This window comes from Bos indicus x Bos taurus, chromosome 18, assembly GCF_003369695.1.
Source record: "Bos indicus x Bos taurus breed Angus x Brahman F1 hybrid chromosome 18, Bos_hybrid_MaternalHap_v2.0, whole genome shotgun sequence".
NCBI lineage: Eukaryota > Metazoa > Chordata > Mammalia > Artiodactyla > Bovidae > Bos > Bos indicus x Bos taurus.
This window is the reverse complement of record NC_040093.1, coordinates 12,929,714-12,947,039: the sequence shown is the minus strand read 5'-3', so window position 1 is coordinate 12,947,039 and position 17,326 is coordinate 12,929,714. Positions and strand designations below refer to the sequence as shown.

General features: G+C 43.4%; 2 pseudogenes; both read left to right on the top strand.

Moving 5' to 3' along the window:
- Positions 1 to 298: 298 nt before the first annotated feature.
- On the top strand, positions 299 to 1,948 carry LOC113875298 (annotated as a pseudogene).
- Positions 1,949 to 2,837: 889 nt separating this feature from the next.
- LOC113876354 lies at positions 2,838 to 4,273 on the top strand (annotated as a pseudogene).
- Positions 4,274 to 17,326: the final 13,053 nt, after the last annotated feature.

The following is a 17,326-nucleotide window of genomic DNA, read 5'->3' as shown; positions in this document are numbered from 1 at the left end:
AAAATTGAACTGTAGTTAATGACATACAGGCTGATTACTTAGGAAAAGTGTACTGACGTCTGTAATTTACTTTGAAATGCACTGAAAAGTTAGATGGATAGAGTAAATAGAAATACGGTTAGACAAGTATGGCAAAGTGTTGGTAACAGAATCTAAGTGGTAGACACGTGTACACCTCTTTCAACTTTCTTGCATCTTGAAATTTTCCATAATAAAATGTTGGGAGAAATCCAGGAGCAATAAAATTAAATTTATAAATAAACCGACTTAAGCAGATTTAGAAGTCACTTAAGATGATATGCTTTTTATCACATTTCCGGTGAAGGACAGGCTCGGAACCCTGGAGAAGAAACGGACTTCTTTGAGGCGAAGCGCGGATGTAGACCATCTAGACCATCGAAGAGCCGTCGTTCTTAGCACGTCTTGGTGCGGGTGGTTGTGGGTAGCGCTCAGCGGAAGGAGGATAAACAAGGGCGGGCACCAGGCTGAGGCAGGTGGAGGTGGTCGCGCGATCTGGGTGGCGCTGCGGTTCTTGTGCCCGGAGCTGAACCTGAACGAGGGGAACACAAGCTGACTCCGCCGCCATCCAGGACGTGCTAGAGGAAGTTACACACTGGTCGGCTTGTTCGTTACCTGTCGCCTGCCTCAAAAGCATTATCCCCACAGTTGGAAACCGTACCTTGGAAGGAAATTAAGCGAAATGCAATTTTGAGGTGTCTACTGTAATTTTCAAAAAATTTGAGCCAATTTTTAAAGATGTGTTTCAAAATCCGTGTGAAGAGCCACCAAAGTTACCACGAAGCAGGAAGCAGAGGATTCCTTGCAGTGTTAAGGAGCTTTTTAATTTTTTTTGAACACTTTGTTTATACTCAGGATAATTTTCATATGATTGGAGATGATTTAGTAAACTTTAATCATTTCCTTCTGTGCTGCTTGGATCTGATTTTCGCCAGTGACATTATATGCCCAAATAGATGAGACTCCTTGAATTCATCTTTAAAGGTTTACCATCCTGATTTTCATATTGCTGATTTTAGAGCTTCTGTATAGCCTCTCTGTATCACTGCTGTACTGTGTGAACTATAGCCAGAGGGATAAAAGAACACTACTTTAAGCCGTAGGTTTCAAAACTATTTGACAGGAAGACTTTAAAGGAGAGAATGCCTCCAGGGCCTTTCCAGTTTACTGACAATAGCGAAGCAGTGAACACGGAGTGTGAAGAATATGTTTTAACTGTTGGTGGTTATGATGAGAAGCTCTTTTGGGGAGAATATGCAGAAGAGGAAATAAACTCCTGGAAGGTTCACTGGTGATGCCCTGTTTGGAAACTGACAACCCAGACTACTGTGGCGTGTAACCGTCAACAATACTTTGAGACAAACAAACGTTATTTGTACCTTCTACCCTACTGACAGGACAGAAGTATTTAAGAAAAAAAGTAGAATCATTAACTCCTATTGCTTCAGTCACTCAAAGTGTGAGCTGATTACAGAGTATTGTGGCTGGATCGAAAAATGCACCAAGAAACCAAGTTATAAATACTTTTGAGTCTTGTTTGTGTAATCCTAGAGAAAACATAATGAAACATAATGAAACTCTGCCAACACTATACTCAATCAACAGATGAACAGCCAGAATCTTGCATATACTTCGCTGTAAACAAACAGGAATTTGCAGAAATTTTGTGTTATAAAATATTAGAGACCGCAATAGACATGTCAGTTATTTTAGAGCAGGATATATATTTTTCATCATTCCTTGATGGCCTGTTGTTGGAAATTGTCCTCTTTGCCTATAGCTCACTTCGTACTTTTCTCTGGATTGCTAAAGTTTTTAATCTGTGGCCATTTTATTCTTATAAGGTTATAGAGGTGGTGGAGTGACAGTGGAAACAGTGACAGACTTTATTTTCTTGGGCTCCAAAATCACTGCAGATGGTGACTACAGCCATGAAATTAAAGGATGGTTGCTCCTTGGAAGAAAAGCTATGACAAACCTAGACAGCATATTAAAAAGCGGAGATATTACTTTGCTGACAAAGGTTCATCTAGTCAAAGCTATGGTTTTTCCAGTAGTCATGTATGGATATGAGCGTTGGACTATACAGAAAGCTGAGTGCCTAAGAATTGATGCTTTTGAACTGTGGTGTTGGAGAAGACTCTTGGGAGTCCCTTGGACTGCAAGGAGATCAAACCAGTCAGTCCTAAAGGAAATCAATCCTCTGGAAAGACTGATGCTGAAGCTTGAAACTCCAGTACTTTGGCCACCTGATGCGGAGAACTGACTCATTGGGAAAGGCCCTGATTTGGGGAAAAATTGAAGGCAGGAGGAGAAGGGGATGACAGAGAATGAGATGATTGGATGGTATCACTGATTTGAGGGACATGAGTTTGAGCAAGCTCTGGGAGTTGGTGATGGACAGGGAAGCCTGGCATGCTGTAGTCCATGGGGTCACAAAAAGTTGGACACGACTGAGTGACTGAACTGAAGTGATCAGATCAGATCAGTCGCTCAGTTGTGTCCGACTCTTTGGGACCCCATGAATCACAGCACGCCAGGCCTCCCTGTCCATCACCAACTCCCCGAGTTCACTCAGACTCATGTCCATCGAGTCAGTGATGCCATCCAGCCATCTCATCCTCTGTCGTCCCCTTCTCCTCTTGTCCCCAATCCCTCCCAGCATCAGAGTCTTTTCCAATGAGTCAACTCTTCGCATGAGGTGGCCAAAGTACTGGAGTTTCAGCTTTAGCATCATTCCTTCCAAAACTAAGCCATGCCCGTGGGGCAGCCCAAGATGGGCGGGTCATGGTGGAGAGATCTGACAGAATGTGGTCCGCTGGAGAAGGGAATGGCAAACCACTTCAGTATTCTTGCCTTGAGAACCCCATGAACAGTATGAACTGAAGTGATAGAGGTAATGATCTGCTCAGAAGAGGGACTCTCCAGGGACATGGTGAAACACCTGAACAGCATCGAAGAACAGATTTTAGAGAATTTAGTATGGACTCATGATTCTGCACTGTGGGAGGCTCTCCATGCTTCTGCAAAGTTCCTACCTGTGAAGAAGTTATATTCCCAAATAATTTTGAAACAGGAGGTAGGGACATCTTTCCCATGATGCCAGTGTCTCCTGGGTCAAAGAAATGGATGACCTTGTCATCCAAGGGTCAAAGAAATTTGGACTGACAGTGGAAGTCTTCAAAAGGGTAGGGAGCTGTTGTCTCCAGTTTCTGTCCATGAACGCTACAGTTCTCCTACGGCTGGGAGTGCTAAGAGACTTTGTGGGGAAGACTCCCCCCAAAGGAAATGCATAAGGACAGGATCATAACAGAGGGAACAAAATAGAAATTTGTTCCTTCTTTAAGCATTACCGCTGAAAATATGTCAGTTTCACCCAGACAGAGTCTTCTGTTAATGGCCAGAGACATAGAATAGGGACTGCTGCTACGTCGCTTCAGTCGTGTCCAGCTCTATGCGACCCCATAGACGGCAGCCCACTAGGCTCCCCTGTCCCTGGGATTCTCCAGGCAAGAACACTGGAGTGGGTTGCTATTTCCTTCTCCAATTAGAATAGGGACAACAGGACATAAAATTACAGTCCCATTGCATACAATCCAGCAAATGATGCTGGATCGATCACATTGATATCCGTTTCCATGGATGGGTCAGTCCTTACGCCAAAGAGTGCTCTGCTGTCTAAATTCAGTGCAGCGCTTCTAAGAGTTTGAAAGATATCAACAACGTGATAAGGCAAGGTGAGCAGAGAACCAAGAAATGGGCGATAGGGACTTCCCTGGTGGTCAGCAGTTAAGACTCTGTGTCTCCAATGCAGGGGACACAGTTTCCATCCCTGGTTGGAAAACTAAGGTCTTACGTGCCTTGGCCAAAAAATATAAAAGCAAGCAATAGCTATCGATGGTGTTGTAGAATCACCAGCCATCAAGAAAATGATGATGTGTTACTTAAATAACTACAGGATGTTGTCAGTGAAAGAGCAGATCATTAGCCCCTCCCCATTTCTATGATAAAAGCACTTTCAGGATGTTTTGCAGAAAGTTAGGGCTCTGTTTTGCAAAACATTCAGCCCTTGTAAGTAGTAAATATCACTGAGTTACAAGAAAACTTGCATCAAAATTAAGCAGGATATTTTAAAACATTTGTCCAAAATGTAGTTGCAGATATATTTGAGTTGGATTGCAAACAAATGTTTTAAGTACCTTCTAAACATGTTAATAGTCATAGTTTTCTTTTTTTTTTTTTTGGCCACACCACGTGGCCTGAAGGGATGGATCTTAGTTCCCTGATAAGGGATCAAACTCTTGGCTCCTGCAGTGGAAGCAGGAAGTCTTAACTCCTGGACCACCAGGGAAGTCCCAAAGTTTTTAACATATTTGTTCTTTGGGTTTTTCAGATGAAGTAAGGAGATACTTCATCATTTTATAGCCCACTTTTTAAAATAATCAAATGTCTTCTCCTTCTAGGCTTCATACTATGAGGGTGAATAATCTGTTTTTGGCAAGCATGCTTTGAGAGGCTTATGTTCCCAGTTTAATGTTGGGCAGGAGTCGGGTCCCATAGCATCTAGGGTAGAGGAGATGCACCAGCCTGTCTTTGACCCAGCGTGGTAACTGTACATTCAGGTGCCAGGACCATTCTGGGCTATCCAGACTCTTCTCATGCCCTTCCTCTCCTCGAATGGAGGTAGATTTATACCTGAACCCCCTCACAATCTCCACGACTTACTTTCCAACCCTAAGCCCTCTTAGCCTGGTGTCACAACCTAGCAAGAGAGATACTTGCTCCTTTTTAAAATTACTATCATTTTGTTTTCTAAGCCATTAACTTAATTATATATGATTATATTATGTCATATAATTCTCAAAATAGGAAGCTGCTTCTCAAGCCAATAGAGTAAAATACAGAAAAGAGTTGTTAGAAACTGAATTTCCTGTTAGTGAGATAATACCATGATAATAGGGGAGATGTTCTTTCTGAGGTCTTAATAGGAATGTTCATTCTCAGTGTCTTAATTGATCCCCTAAGAATAGTTGCCAGAGAAGGCACTGGCGACCCATTCCAGTACTCTTGCCTGGAAAATCCATGGGCAGAGGAGCCTGGTAGGCTTCAGTCCATGGGGTTGCTGAGGGTCGGACACGACTGAGTGACTTCACTTTCACTTTTCACTTTCATGCATTGGAGAAGGAAATGGCAACCCACTCCAGTGTTCTTGCCTGGAGAATCCCAGACATGGGAGCCTCATGGGCTGCTGTCTATGGGGTCGCACAGAGTTGGACACGACTGAAGCGACTTAGCAGCAGCAGCAGCAGCAAGAATAGTTGAAACCTTTTCCAAAACCACAGTAATATCACCTCATACCTTTTAATTATACTATATACATCAATGAAACATCTGCATATTACTCCCCTCTCTTTGTTCTCAGCTTCATTGCTACTTTGTAAGTTTCCCATTAGGGTTTTTATAAAGCAATTCTCTTTTTTTCAAACTTTAAACTTTTATCTTGTATTAGGTTATAGCTGATTAATGGATTTCCCTGGTGGCTCAGACAGTGAAGAATCTGCCTGCAATGCAGGAGCCCCAGGTTCGATCCCTGGGTCAGGAAGATCCTGTGGAAAAGGGAATGGGATCCCACTCCCGTATTCTTGCCTGGAAAATTTCGTGGACAGAGGAGCCTGGTGGGCTACAGTCCATGGTGTTGCAGTCAGACACAGCTGAGCAACTAACACACACGCACACACATAGCTGATTAACAATGTTGTGATAATTTCAGGTGAATAGCAAGGAACTCAGCCATACGTACACATGTATTCATTCTCCCCCAAACCCCACTCCCATCCAGACTGGCATATTACATTGAGTAGAGTTTCATGTCACATGTGTGTTCAATAGTCCTTGTTGGTTATGCATTTTGAACATAGCAGAGTATATGACCTTCCCAAACCCCCTATTCTTTTTTTTTCTTTACTTATTTATTTGGCTGCACTGGTGGCTGTGTGAGGCTTTCTCTAGCTGCAGTGTGCTGCTTCTCATTGTGTTGGCTTCTCTTGTTGTGGAGAAGCCCCCACAGGCTGTAGGTGTGGGGGCTTCAGTAGTTACGGTTCCTGGGCTCTAGAGCACAGGCTCAACAGTTGCGATGCATGGGCTTAGCTGCCCTGCAGCAGCGTGCAATCTTCCTGGACGAGGGATTGAACCTGTGTCTCCTGAATTAGCAGGCAGATTCTTAACCGCTGGACCACCAGGGAAGTCCCCCATTAGGGTGTGATCCCTGGGCCCCTTAAGGATGTTTTCCAGGGCTAGGGGTGCAGCTTTCCAAAGAATCAATGGTTCAGTATTCACGTTTTCTAGTGTGTTTCCAGGATCTAGAATGACATGGATAAGCAGGTCTTAATTTTGACAAAATGTTATCAAATTTACCGAGTCACCAGGGAAACCCTATGTATGTTTATTAAATTGCAAACCTTATTTTCTTAATGCAGAGTATTTAACTCTAACCCTGGCTAATTTGAATTAGTCTAAGATTTGGCTGTGAATTAGTAATTACGACAGGAAATTTATTGTTAAATTTTAAGAAGAAAAGTGACATTTTACTTTTCTGGAAATTACATCCTCATTTTTTGTGTAGTGTCTATCTGTTTTATAAGTCAAATAACATTAAGTCATCTTGAATCCATATAAATATATATTATACTTTTATTATATCAGTTCAGTTCAGTTGCTCAGTAGTGTCTGACTCTTTGGGACCCCATGGACTGCAACATACACCAGGCTTCCCTGTCCATCACCAACTCCCAGAGCTTGCTCAAACTCATGTCCATCAAATCGGTGATGCCATCCAACCATCTCATCCTCTGTCATCCCCTTCTCCTACCTTCAATCTTCCTCAGCTTCAGGGTCTTTCCTGAAGAATGAGTCAGTTTTTCTCATCAGGTGGCCAAAGTATTTGAGTTTCACCATCAGTCCTTCCAATGAATATTCAGGGTTGATTTCCTTTAGGACTGACTGGTTTGATCTCCTTGCTGTCCAAGGAACTCTCAAGATTGAATCTTCTCAAGCACCACAGTTGCTGCTAAGTCACTTCAGTCGTGTCCGACTCTGTGCGACCCCATAGACGGCAGCCCACCAGGCTCCCCCATCCCTGGGATTCTCCAGGCAAGAACACTGGAGTGCGTTGCCATTTCCTTCAATGCATGAAAGTGAAAAGTGAAAGTGAAGTCGCTCAGTCGTGTCCGACTCTTAGCGACCCCATGGACTGTAGCCTACCAGGCTCCTCCGCCCATGGGATTTTCCAGGCAAAAGTACCGGAGTGGGGTGCCATTGCCTTCTCCGCCAGCACCACAGTTCAAAAGCATCAAATCTTCAGCACTCAGCTTTCTTTATGGCCCAACACTCACATCCATACATGACTACTGGAAAAACCATAGCTTTGACTAGACAGACCTTTGTCGATAAAGTTACTATATATACATACATATATATATATATATATATATAAAATCAGTTCAATTCAGTCGCTCAGTCATGTCCAACTCTTTGCAACCCCATGAATTGCAGCATGCCAGGCCTCTCTGTCCATCACCAACTCCTGGAGTTCACTCAGACTCACGTCCATGGAGTCAGTGATACCATCCAGCCATCTCATCCTCTGTCATCCCCTTCTCCTCCTGCCTCCAGTCCCTCCCAGCATCAGAGTCTTTGCCAATGAGTCAACTCTTCGCATGAGGTGGCCAAAGTACTGGAGTTTCAGCTTTAGCATCATTCCTTCCAAAGAAATCCCAGGGCTGATCTCCTTCAGAATGGACTGGTTGGATCTCCTTGCAGTCCAAGGGACTCTCAAGAGTCTTCTCCAACACCACAGTTCAAAAGCATCAATTCTTCGGTGCTCAGCCTTCTTCACAGTCCAACTCTCACATCCATACATGACCACAGGAAAAACCATAGCCTTGACTAGACGGACCTTTGTTGGCAAAGTAATGTCTCTGCTTTTGAATATGATGTCTAGGTTGGTCATAACTTTCCTTCCAAGGAGTAAGCGTCTTTTAATTTCATGGCTGCAGTCACCATCTGCAGTGATTTGGGAGCCCAAAAAATAAAGTCTGACACTGTTTCCACTGTTTCCCTATTTCCCATGAAGTGATGAGACCGGATGCCATGATCTTCATTTTCTGAATGTTGAGCTTTAAGTCAACTTTTTCACTCTCCACTTTCACTTTCATCAAGAGGCTTTTTAGTTCCTCTTCACTTTCTGCCATAAGGGTGGTGTCATCTGCATATCTGAGGTTATTGATATTTCTCCCGGCAGTCTTGATTCCAGCTTGTGTTTCTTCCAGTCCAGCGTTTCTCATGATGTACTCTGCATATAAGTTAAATAAGCAGGGTGACAATATACAGCCTTGACGTACTCCTTTTCCTATTTAGAACCAGTCTGTTGTTCCATGCATGGCACACCAAATGACTTGTGGGATCTTAATTCCCGGACCAAGGATCAAACCCAGGTCCACAGCAGTGAAATTGCTGAGTCCTAACTGCTGGACCACCACAGAATTTCCAAATCTTTGTATATATTTTTATGTAGCTGTAACTGTTGTGTCATTTTCATTGTCGTTATTAATATGCAAAATGTAAATAAGCATTTGCACATGTCTTTATAAGAAACTCTGGATGTATTTTATCAGATTTCAAGACTGGATAGCAATGCACATAAAATAGTTAATAAAACATTGGAGTGTTGAGATTATTGAAAAACAAGATGATGCTATAAGCAAAGTAAAACTGTGACAATCTCAGAGAAAATATTTACAACTTTTGTCACACAAAATGTTTACCTCTTTATAAGGAAAAGACTAAAAGCCCAATGTTTTAAAATGCGCAGAAGAAATAGATCACAGAGAAACAAATATGAGCCATCATTAACTACATGAAAAGATATTTAACTTCACTCATAATAAGAGCAACTCCAATGAAAAGTACCCTGAAGTGGCAGTCTTCACCTATAAAATTGGCAAAAATTTGCTGGTGGACATGCAAAATGATACAAACTTCATGGGGAGAAATCTGATGATAGCTAACGAGCTGAACAACATGTCTTTACTCTCAGACCTAGCAATGCCACTCCCAGGAATATACCTTGCAGACCCATCTCCACAGAAAGAGCAAGCCATCACCTTGGGGTCAAGCTTGAAAACCTTCAAAGAACAGAAACAGGTATCACAGGCTGGGCCATTCTTAATTTTCTATTTTGAAAATTTTTAAGCCTATTTAAATTACAAGACTAGTATCTTTGTTCACTGCTTCATCTAGATTCACTGCTCATTAATGTTTGTTTAACTTGCTTTTATTTCTCTCCGTGTATATGTGATGATGATGGTCGTGGTGTTGTTGTTAATGAATGGGCCATTTGAAAGTAATTTGAGACCTTATGATTCTTTACCCCTAAATGCTCTAGCAGGTAACTCCCAAGAACAAAGACATCGTTCTAATAACAACAATTCAGTGATTGAATTCAGGAAGCTTCTAATTGACATACGCTATTTTTTAAACAATAATTTTATTTATTTTTGGCCAAGCTGGGTCTTTGTTGCTTGTTGGGCTTTTCTCTACTTGCAGAGAGCGGGGGCTACTCTCTAGTTTCGGTGGCTCCTCCTGTTGCGGAGCATGGTCTCTAGGACGTTAGCAGTTGCAGCTCCCAGGCTTAGTTGCCTCGAGGAATGTGGGAGCGTCCTGGACCAGGGATGTGACCCGTGTCCCTGGATTGGCAGGCGATTCTTAACCACTGGACCACCAGGGAAGCCTTATATTTATATATAAATAAATAAATAAATATATATATATATATATTCTTTTGAATAAATACCCAAGAGGATTCTGAATCACAGGGTAAATGTATATTCAACTTGACAAGAAAGTGCCGATCTGTTTTTCAAAGTGGGTGTACTATTGGACTGGCCAAAAAATTCATTTGGGTTTTTCCGTTACATCTTAAGGAAAAATCCAAACGAATTTATTGGCCAACCCAATATTTTGGACTCCCTTCAACACTATGTGAGAGTTCTAGCTGCTGCATATTTTTCTAGTGTTTGGTATTATCAGTCTTTTAAAATTTTAGCCTTTCTAGATGTATAGTCGTATCTCTTCGTGGCATTAATTTGAAAATCCCTGGTGATTGTAGATGCTGACTGTCTTGATATGTTTGTTTGGCCTTTAATATATCTTCTTTTGGGAAGTGTTCATGTCTTTTGCCCATTTTAAAGTTGGAAATTAAAATTTTTTTCATTATTAAGTTGTAAAGATACTTTATATATTCTGATTTCAACCAATTTGGTGGAAAACATATTATACATATTTTCTCCCAGGTTGTGGCTTACAGTTTCATTTTCTTAATTTTGTCTTTTGAAGGACAGAAGTTTTAAGTTTTGTTAAGTCCCACTGATCTTTTTTTTTTTTCCTTTTATGGTTAGTGCTTCTAGTGTCTTGTCTAAAAAACCTTGCCTACCCCAAGTTTATGAACATTTTCTCCAATTCTTTTTTTGAAATTTTATAGTTTTAGAGTTTATATGCTAGGTCTATGATTATATGTTAGGTCTGTGATTCATTTGAGGTAATTTTTGTGTGCACTGTGAACTGGGTTCAGTTTTATTCATGCAAATATCCAGTTGTTTCAGGATCATTTATTGAAAAGACTTTCCTCCCCTTGCATTATACTCCATGTTCATAGAAAATCAACTTTGGGTCTATTTGGCAGTATTGTGTTTGTATGATATGTATCCTTATTCCAGTACCACACTGTCTTTTTTAAAGTGTTTACTCGTTTATATGCGGCTGCACTGGGCCTTTGGTGCTGTGCACAGGCCTTCTCCAATTGCAGCAAGCAGGTCCTACTCTAGTTGAGATGTAAGGGCTCCACACTGCCGTCGTTTCTTTTGCTGCAGAGCACAGGCTCTAGGCGCTAAGGCTTCCTTAGTTTCGGCACGTGCATGGGCTGCGTAGTTGTGGCGCGGGGATTCGTTGTCCCTCGGCATGGGGGCTCTTCCCAGACCAGGGATCAAACCCGTGTCCCCTGTATTGGCAGACAGATTCTTTGACACTGAGCCACCAGAGAAGCTCCAGTACCACACTGTCTTGATTACTGTAGCTTTAAAACAATTATTGAAGTATAGGTGATATACAGTGTTATAAATACGTATTCTTCCTCATATTCTTCTCCATTATGGTTTATCACAGGGTATTGAAAGTAGTTCCCGGTGTCACAGGTTGTTGTTTAACCATCCTATGTATATACTAGTTTGTATCTGCTAATCCCGAACTCCCGATCCTTCCCTCCTGCACCCCTCCTCCCCTTCGGCAACCACGCGCCTGTTCTCTATGTCTGTGAGCCTGTTTCTGTTTCACAGATCTCTTCATTTGTGTCATATTTTAGATTCCACATGTAAGTGATGTCCTGTCATTCTGACTGACTTTGCTTAGTGTGACAATCTAGGCCCATCCATGTTGCTGCGGATGGCATTAGTCCATTCTTCTCTGTGGCTGAGTAATAGTCCATTCTGCATATATACTGCATCTTCTTTATCCATTCATCTGTTGATGGGTATTTAGCTTGTTTCCATGTTTTGACTGCTGTAAATAGTGCTGCTGTGAACATAGGAGTACCTGTATCTTTTCAAATTATAATTTCTTAAAGCAGTGTTTTGTTTTGTTTTGTTTTTTACATCCCACCTCTGGATCCCTGATGTGAGAGGTTGGGCCAGCTGTGTTGCAGCAGCAATCTGTTGTGCCCTGAGGGTGCCCTGGTGGGGCATGGTGGTGGTGGTTTGGTTGCTAAGTTGTGTCCGACTCTTGCGAGTTCATGGACTGTAGCCTGCTGGGCTCCTCTGACCATGGAGTTCTCCAGGCAAGAATACTGGAGTGGGTTGCCATTTCCTTCTCCATTACAGAAGTGCTTTTTTAGTTTTCAGTGAAAATTTACTCCTAATTTCACTCCCAGGCGAAATTTACTCCTAATTATTATTTTGTATGCTTTTGTAAATGGAATTATCTCTTAATTTCTCTTTTAGACTGTTTATTGCTAGCATATAGAAATACAACTGGTTTGTGTGTGATGATTTTATATCCTACACACTGCTGAATTCATTTTTAGTTCTAATTTTTTTTATTCTTTAGGAGTTTCTACTTATAAGATCATGCTATTGCAAACAGATTTTATTTCTTCATTTCCAGTTATTTCTTTTCCTTGCCTTTTTCTAGAAGCTGGAACTCTAGTACTATGTTGAATAGAAATGGTGAAAGCAAATATTCTCGGTTTGATTCTGATCTTAGGGAGTTTCAAAAAGATTGGAAGTTTTCAATCTTTCCCCATTGCATGTAATATTACTTATTTTTTAATATATTGCCTTTATCATGTTGAAGAATTTCCCTCATATTCCTAGTTTATTTATTGCTTTTTGTCATAAAAGGTATCAGTTCATGTCTAATTCTTTTTCATATCCCCATGAACATGAATGCAAAAATAATAAAATATTAGGAAAGCAAAGCAAGCAATACATAATAATAATACATCATGATCAAGTGGGTTTAACCTTAAAAATTCAAGATTGTTTGAACAACCAACCACCAATCTAAGTAATCCATCTTCCATTAATACAATAAAGAAGAAAATAGTTTAATTACCCTAAAAGATACAGGAAGAACATCAAGCAAACTTTATTTTCCATACAAAAACTCTCATCATGCTGGGAATAGAAGGGATCTTCTTCCTTCTAATATGGAGCATCTATGAAAAGCCTACAGTTAACATGATATTTGGGCTTCCCTGATTACTCAGCAATAAAGAATCCACCTGCCAATGCAGGAGAATCGGGTTCCATTCCTGGGTTGGGAGGATCTCCTGGAGAAGGAAGTGGCAACCCACTCCAGTATTCTTGCCTGGGAAATCCCGTGGACAGAGGAGCCTGGTGGGCTACAGTCCATGGGGTCGCAAAGAGTCAGACACGACTTATCGACTAAACAACAACAACATGATACTTAATAATGAGACTAAACGCTTCCCTTCTGAGCTTGGGACTAAGATGAGAGTGTCAAACTCCAATCTTTTATTCGTTATGTTGTATTCCCCTGGGGACTGTACCTACTGGACCCAATTTAACCAGTCACCTATTGACTGTTTTCCATCATCGCCACTTTGAACAGCGCAGCAGTGTCTGTCTTGCACCCGCAAGTACTGCAAAGGGACACATTCCTAGAAGTGGGGTTTCTGCGTTCAAGGGTATCAGCATTTTAAATTTCCCTTTGAAAACCATTCCATTTAAATTTCACTTTGAAAACCAAACATTACAAAGTTCTTTAGGCAAGACTACAAGAAAATTTGGGGGAATCTATTGATTCCATTTTCTTCCTGGGGCCCTCTGGGGTATTATGAACTGCCAGATGATATCTGTGGTCCAGTGGAGGGTTGGATCTCAGAGCAGGTGCCTCTTCCTCCAGGAAGCCTTCCTGATTCCCAGACAAAGTCAGGGAAACTTTGAACTTCCCCTAGACAGCTCTCCAACTCTAGCCTTGACCACTTTGGATGACAGACACGTCTCCCCCCTGGAATGTCAGTTCCATCAGGGCAGGGCCAAGACTGTTGAGGTCACTACAGTGTCCCCAGCATCACCCTGTACAAGGTTGGGTGTACAAGATGAACTCAGTGGATGAATGGATAGAATGAGTGATTTTATAGCGACAAAAAGAGAGGGGACCCAAGATGGGGACAGGACTCAGCTTCCAGGGGCTCAGAGAGGTGGTAGGGAGGCTTAGAGTGAGAGATGGCGACTTGAGGATTGGAAGGGGGCTTCCAGAAGGAAACAAGGTCTCGAAGAGAGAGATAGTCAGAGAGGGGTGGCATCTCAGGAAGAGGCATGGGGACTCAGTGGTGACTGGGGATTAGAGAGAGCAGTTAAGGCTGGCAAGGATGACGGGTGCTCCGACGGGGGTGGAGGTTACAGAATACCTGGAAACTGAGGCCCCTAGGCAGGGTGGGAGTTTCGTAGGTTCCCACCTTCATCCTCCTCCTCTTGCAGACAGCGACAACCAGGCTTGCCTCCTCCAGCTTGACCACCTGCTCGGTTACGGAGGGCTTGGGAGGGGCTCAAGGGCTTTGCTAGGTCAGCACTGGACACCACTGGTCTCTCCCCCAGACCTCAGGGGCCTCTTTCACACTGTCTGGGCGCTTTGATGGGGCTGCCTTAGACACAGGGCTCAGTGGAAAATGACCAGGCCTCGGTGGGCAGCTCATCAGAAAGGCATTGGGCAGAAAAGAAGGGTCCCCACCCACTCTGGGTGGGGCTGGAGGGGCGGGTGTGGGAAGCCCCAGGGTGGGGGTGGCTACTGACCCCGGGCCCTCTCCTTTCCCAGAATTTCGTGCCCTGGTGCCTTTATGGTCCTGGCTGCAATTTCAAGTTTTGATGAAGCCGAATGATCCTGGTCCCAACTGAACCAAGCCCAGTCCGAGAGGAGGGCATGGCCCCCTGGAGGCCGCCTGCCTCCCTTTCTCTCATCTGGACCGTGGCCATGGCCCATATGGACAGTCCCCTCCCCAGCCGGCATTATCTCCTTTCTCCCCTTCCCAGGAAGGCGCTGCTCAGCCACTTCCTGGCTGTGTGACCAGAGTGTCCATCAGAGCCTTGGGGACCTCATCAGTGCACCAGGAACAATAACACCATCCATCTCCCAGGGGTTGACGGGGAGGCTGGCCCGCGACCAGGCAGCGAGGCACGGGTACAGTGCGTTAGGCACGTGCTTGGCCTGGCGCACAGCAGGGTCGGCAGACAGTGACCGAGAGCTCTTGGAATCTATCTGATTGGGGTTTAAATCCCAGCCACCGCCTCTAACTGTCCTAACCTCTGAGACTGCTTCCTGCCTGAGAGCACCAGTCTCTTCTCCCAGGGCCAGGGGGACGGTGCCATGAGACACTCTGCATTTGTTAAATATTTTTTTTTATTTCTGTCTTTATTTAGGCTGCACTGGGTCTTAGTTGCGGTATGGGAATTCTTGGTTGCGGCATGTGGGATCTAGTTCCCCGAACAGGGACTGAACCTGGGCCCTCTGTACTGGGAGCAGGGAGTCTTACCCACTGGACTACCAGGGAAGTCCCAAGATGCTCTGCATGTAAGATACATTCAGGGAGCCCCTGACACAGAATAGGTAGGTACCCAATAAACAGTTACCACCCTGCCCCAGTCCCACAGTCCAGAAATCAGCTCTGTGTGAATCCAATCAGTTCAGGGTTTTCCAAGCACTTCCCCTGGGTCAGGATCTGAGCCAGATGCCTCGCACACAATCTCCTCGGGAGCCTGGGGTGAGTAGGGGGGTCTTGCCCCCGGCACTCTTTGGATGGTGATTTGACATTTTTTATTACTTTTTTGACCACACCACAGAGCACATGGGATCTTAGTATCCCAACCAGGAATTGAACTCATGGCCCCTGTGTTGGAAGCGCAGAGCCTTCCCCACTGGACCACCAGGGAAGCCCCTGGATGGGGACTTTAGTGGCACTCCTGTCTTCGTCTGGGCCTCTGTTTCCAAATCTGCAAGTTTGTTGAGTGAATCCTCAGGAGCATGTCACTTGGCATGCTGTAGGTGCCACATTAACACTGCTGTTAGGACTCTTCTCCCGTTTTACAAAAGTGGACACTGAGGGCATTCCCTGGTGGCATAATGGTTAGGGCTCCTGAGCTTTCACTGCTGTGGCCTGGGTTCAGTCCCTGGTCAGGGAACTAAGATCCTGCAAGCATGCAAGAAAGTCAAAAAAAAAAAAAAAAAAACACAGTGGAATGAAGCTCAGGGTAAGGTCAGAACTTCTCAGGGAACCAAGAAAATGTTTGTAATCTAGAAAAAAAAAAAGTGGAGCACAATACTACCAACTAAAAAGTAGAAACAGCCTAAATGTCCATCAGCTGCATGTCTGTGTGCTCAGTCACTTCAGCTGTGTCCGACTCTTTGCAACCCCATGGACTGTAGCCCACCAGGCTCCTCTGTCCATGGGATTCTCCAGACAAGAATATTGGAGTGGGTTGCCATGCCCTCCTCCAGGGGATCTTCCTGACCCAGGGATTGAACCTGCATCTCTTGTATCTCCTACATTGGCAGGAGAGTTCTTTACCACTAGCGCCACCTGAGAAGTCTGTCCATCAGCTGATACATGGATAAATACAACGTGGTACAGCCATACAGTGAAACGTTATCTGACAATGAAAAGAAATGATGTACTGACACGTGCTACAACATGACGGATCCTGAAAATACTTTGCAAAGTGAAAGAAGACAAAAAATCACTTCTTTATTCACAGTAGCCAAGATATGGAAACAACTCAAATGTCCAGCAGCAGATGAATGGATAAAGAAAATGCTGTAAAGCCATACAGTAGAATATTATTCAGCCTTAACAAAGAAATCCTTCCATTTGTGACAGTCATGATGTGAAGTGAAATAAGCCAGTCAAAAAAGGACAAATTCTGCATGATTCCACTTACATGAGGTATCCAGAACACTCAAACTCGGGGGGTGGGGGAGGGACAGACTGGGAGTTTGGGGGTAGTAGATACAAATGACTACATAATAAAACAGGGAAGCAACAAGGTCCTACCATATAGCAGAGGGAACTATATTTAACATCCTATAACAAACCATAATGGGAAATATGAAAAGACTACGTATACAGATAGGTGTAACTGAATCACTTTGCTGTGCAGCAGAAACTAACACAACACTGTAAGTCAACATACTCTTCAATGGGAAATAATAAAAATTAAAATAGCTCAGAGTCATCGAAGTAGAGAACAGATGGGATGGGGGAGGTGGGGGAGAGTTGTTTAAGGAGCACACAGTTAGAGTTCAAAAACCTGCTGTTCAGCGTGTGACAATAGTTGACAGCATTGTATTGTGCACTGAGGAAAGTGTGAAGTGGGTAGATCTCACGTTGTGTTCTTAACGCCCATACACACATATACACACACACAAAGACCCCATGTTCTGTGATCCCATTTACACAGAAACGTTCCAAACAGGCAGATCTCCAGAGAGAAAAAGGAGCCCAGTGGTGACCAGGGCCTGAGAGGGATAGAGGGGTTGGGTTGACGGTTAAAGGGGTGCAGGGTTTCTTAAGGGGGATGAAGTGGTTCCAAGATTGACTGCAGAGGTGACTGCCCTGAACTGTGCACTTTAAATGGATGAATTCTCTGCTGTGTAAATTCTATTTCAATACAGCCATTTTACAGTGGGGCACCAAAATCTCGAAAAAGAATCCTGCCAAACTAAGATGAATACATCTTTCATTAAA